The following is a 4,757-nucleotide window of genomic DNA, read 5'->3' as shown; positions in this document are numbered from 1 at the left end:
CTCGTTTCAGATTCAAACACCAAGCAATACAGACGTGGACACTTCTCCTCAAACAGATGTTTCATATCTCTTTTTGTTTTATTTTCACGAGTGAAGGTTGCAAAATGAGTTCCTATTATTATTTTTTATTATTATTATTATTTTGAGTGCTGATTTAAATGTTCTATTAAATTGTTCTACAGTTTGCTGTGTTTCCCCGCAACAAGTCATTTTATCATCTCCAAAAAAGTCTAGCCAAGCCTTTAAACTCTTATCTCTTAACCATCCACAGAGCAGACAAAACACATTACTTTTATTATTAATAAGATCAGCTAGAAACAGTTCTTCCACCAGTGTAGAAGAAGAAGAAGGCCCGGTTCGTCACATTCTTTTCTTCACATGTCCTGGCTTAGGAAGTTGTCGTCAGGGTACCGTGTGTACTCGGTGTTAACAGTAAGATTTGGTTGCTAAGCAACATGACAGGGCAAAAAGATATTTTGTTCTGTGGACAGAATGGTGGCTGAAACGGTTTAATGGTTCCATTTTGGTGGATTAATACAGAATTCAGTCACAGCTGTGTCTGTGGGAATATATTAGCTTTGATTGGGTCTCAGAGTTTTAGAAAGGAAGTGTATTTGTTTTATAGCGGGTTCATTAATGAAGCATTTTTTTTCCCCCTCCAACATCTGAGATCCACTGCCTGGTTATTTCACCCAGTTTGTGACTTTCTTTTGTGGAAACCTGGCTGCAATTTCTTTATAAACCAGTTTTTCTAGAGTATCATATATAAAAATATATTATTCAGAAAAAAAATCAGAAAACTACCAAATCTGGAAAAAAAAATCAACAGCAAATAAGATTATTATTATTATTATTATTATTATTATTATTATTATTATTATTATTATTATTATTATAAAAAATATTATTATTATTATTATTATTATTTGGTAAACAATTTTTTATTGCGCTTTTTTAAGTGCGATAAATTTAAATCTGTGTTAAATCTGTATTCGGAAAGGAAGCCAGATAATTCAGAAGAACTAAATTTAACTTAAATAAATAAATAGTATCAAATGGTGAAAATTATTAGTTATTTTTATTTATTTATTTAATTTTATTTTTTATTTTCTTTCAAGGTCATACAGCCGGTGGCATTGCGTAATCACCCACGCTTTTCATTTACCTCTGACATTTGCTTTTTTTGGCTTCTTTTCTTTTTTCTTTTTTAAACCAGTTACACATTTCTAATAGTCTTGACATTACAGCATAGTGTTTTAAATATATAATAATAATAAGTTGGCTATTTTCCATTTATTTTTTTCCTTTTTTTTAACCGTGATCTCTGTCTATTTTCACAAATATTCAAATATTTATTTAATAATACTATTCATTCTTCACCTAGAAATGAGAGCCTGGTATTTTTCTTCTTCTTCTTCTATACACACCAACCAGCTCAGCTTTTTAATGATTTTCAAATCATTAAATGATAATTCTACCTTTTTTTTTTTTTTTTTTAAATACAAATAATTATATAGATAGATATATAAAAAAAAATTTGTACAGTGTACATACTGTGTTCGGGTAAAGATCGTAGTTTAAATATAATGCTGAGATATTTATGAGAAAGTCAGTATTCATCTCATCGTTTAATCATAATAAATCAGGGGGTGATGATGAGGATGATGAAGGAGTCCATGGTCAGTTTCAGGCATGAGAAGAGAGAAAGAAAAGATTTTTTATTTTTATTTTTTTATTTTTTGGGATGATAAAGTGACTGAATTTGCTTTTCTGGAGTTTGTTCCTATTATTTTGCCGTCACGCAGAGCTCCACAGCGAGGCATCGTGCTGAAAGTAAGCGCGCTCTGCCGGATTTTTTCTTCTCTCTCTCTCTCTCTCTCTCTTTTTTTTTTTTTTTTTTCTCCCTTCCTTTATTTTTTCTCCCCTCCCTTTGTGGACTTTGCAATAGCATTGCTTTTTGTCATTCCTTTTGTGTCAAAACATAAAAAGCAATTCTAGAGAAATGGTTGATATTTATCTCACTATTGTTTCTTTTATTGCTACTATTGATTATAAATTGTTCTTTTCTGTAATACATTTCTGTCATCAATACCAGGAAAAAAAACACAAAAAAAAAAAAGTTGTGTATTTTCAGAAGTCTTACTTGTGAACTGTAGGCCTTTGTGTGGTGCATGCTGTTCGGAGCTTGCACTGTCAATCGGTAAATTAAAGGAATTTATTGATTTTTAACTTAAAATGACTTTTTTAAATGCCATCTAACTCTATATAAAGGAAGATTCTTTTTTTTTCCTCTAATAAAATGACTGATGTACCTTCTGGGATTTCTGTCAGTTTCCAGGCTTTTTGCACTTTTTACTGAATTGGAAACTGATAGAAATCACAAAATAGTGAATAAAACCAAGAGGTCATGAGGAACGCTGAACCTGATGCTACCACAAGGATGGCGGTGACACGTGTGCGAGTCCTGTACCTTACACAATCTTAACTCTTGCTGATTTTAAGAATTTGAGTTCCTCTCTAATTACATTTCCAGCATTTGGCAGACGCCCTCATCCAGAGTGACTTACATTTTATATCATTTTATACAGCTGAGGGTTAAGGGCCTTGCTCAGGGGCCCAGCAGTGGCAGCTTAGTGGACCTGGGATTCAAACTCGCAACCTTCTGCTCACTAGGAAATAAATAGCCAAAAAAATCAAATAAACACCTTAGCGCATATCGTATCTAGTTCTTGCCCATATTAAAAACTTTCTCTGAAGACATTTTGTCTGGTACGAGTGCAATTTTAGTCTCTGTAGTAAACAAAAAAGTTGGCATTTAGTTTCAATCAATAATCATTGAGTTGTAGACTTGGAGAATTTTGTGGAAGCTCCACCTCCTGTTCATCTTAAGCCAGATTTCATTTGTTTTCATAGTTTGATTAATGTGCAAATTCAATTTCCTTGAAATAATTTAGTTTTTAGTTTGGATGGATGGATGGATGGATAAATGAATGGACAGATGGATAGATGGAAGGATATAAGGATGGACAGACGGATGAATGGATCGATTGATGGACGGATGAATGGATCGATTGATGGACGGATGGATGGATAGAACGATGGATGGACGGACGGATGGATGGATGGATTTATTAAAATAATCAATGACTGCATGGTGTGATGGGTATTTTCTATTTATTACATATACTTTTCATCCATTTATAGTTGCTTCTAATGCAGTTGAACATCCGCAATAATTATCAATTACACTCATTTTAAAAAGCGCTTAATATGGGCAAGTGCCTGTGGAAGGCGTTACTGTAGAAAATATAATAGACCAAGGGTTTTCATATAAACCTTTCATCTGTCACGCAGTCGGAACTACTGTCAGAGCCGCTCTTATAGGAAATTAATCAGCGCCTTCTGACCAATCAGCATGCACCAGTGCTGCGGTATAAATGTTATATAATACTCTTTCTCCTCTGAATAAACAACAATCAGGATTTATTGTACACAGTCCCCATTTACTGCTTTTCTAAATTAGTCTCCGTCTGCTGTGAGCCACACACACACACACACACACAAGGATGTAATTCATTCTGCTGTACCATTGCCCTGCAGTGATTTGTTACATACTGTGATACACTTTTTCCTTGCCAAGGGAAACAGCTGTCAGAAGCTTTATTAAGCCGTACACTCACCTGTTTCCTTTGGCAAACGTTTCTCACTAATAAATGAGTAACCACTCTATGAATAACACAGTGGAGCATTTCTAACTGTCTTTATGTGATATTTAACACCAGCACCAGTAACCAGTCCAACCATTATACCGTTAACGCTACCAGTTTACATTTCGGACATCGTTTATCCGTTCGTTTGTTCGTTCACACACACATTCATTCATGTATTCAATCACTGACTCATTCATTTATGTATTCATTCATTTATTCATTTATTCATTCACTCACTCATTCACTCACTCTCTCATTCATTTATTCACTGATTAATTTATCTATTTATTCAGTTATTCAATCACTCACTCATTCACTCACTTATTCATTCACTCACTCATTCATTCAGTAATTCACTCATTCATTCATTTATTCAATCACTCACTCATTCACTCACTTATTCATTCATTCATTCATTCATTCCTTTATTCACTCACTCCATTCATTCATTCATTCAATCCTTCATTTTTCTTTGTTATCCAGGTCAGGGTCTGAATCTATCTCAGGAATGACAGGAGTCCATTGCACAGGACTACGCACGTACACATCCACACACTCATTCACACCTAGGAGTGATTTAGAATAGCCGATCCTCCCTAGCAACATTTTTTTAGGGAGACAGGAGGAAACTGGAGAACTGAGAGAGGGGGAGAGAGAGAGAGAGAGAGAGAGAGAGAACTGAGTGCAGAACAAAAAATCCAAGAGAATTCTAATATGCTGTAAAATATATACATATACACATACATACATACTACCAGTCAAAAGTTTGGACACACCTTCTGATGTTTATTTCTTTCTACATTGTAAAACAATGCTGAAGGCGGCTGAAATCCACAATAATGTTGTTTGAACAGTTGATACTGAGATATGTCTGCTACTGATGCTCTATAAAGCCTTCATAACGCCTCTAATCTGAGGTGCTGTTAATTGGTGATTTCTGAGGCTGGTCACTCTAAATGAACTTCTCCTCTGCAGCAGAGGTCAGTTTTGGTCTTGCTTTACTGGGATGGTCTTCATGTGAGCCAGTTTCATCATGGTGCTTGATGG

The 4,757-nt window shown here is 34.6% G+C and overlaps 1 protein-coding gene across 2 annotated transcripts in view; it reads left to right on the top strand.

The window, feature by feature from the left end:
- Nucleotides 1–832, top strand: part of ccny (cyclin Y) — a 61,972-nt gene extending 61,140 nt beyond the window's left edge. Inside the window, exon 11 of one of the 2 annotated variants that reach the window (XM_058394821.1) lies at nucleotides 1–832. This exon is cut by the window's left edge and continues 1,865 nt beyond it. The gene's annotated coding sequence lies outside the window, so the exon portion shown is untranslated. The other variant, XM_058394829.1, reaches the window with a different exon arrangement.
- Nucleotides 833–4,757: the final 3,925 nt, after the last annotated feature.

This window comes from Hemibagrus wyckioides, linkage group LG01 (assembly GCF_019097595.1).
Source record: "Hemibagrus wyckioides isolate EC202008001 linkage group LG01, SWU_Hwy_1.0, whole genome shotgun sequence".
Classification (NCBI taxonomy): domain Eukaryota; kingdom Metazoa; phylum Chordata; class Actinopteri; order Siluriformes; family Bagridae; genus Hemibagrus; species Hemibagrus wyckioides.
The sequence above is the reverse complement of the archived record's forward strand: the minus strand, read 5'-3'. Positions and strand labels throughout refer to the sequence as shown.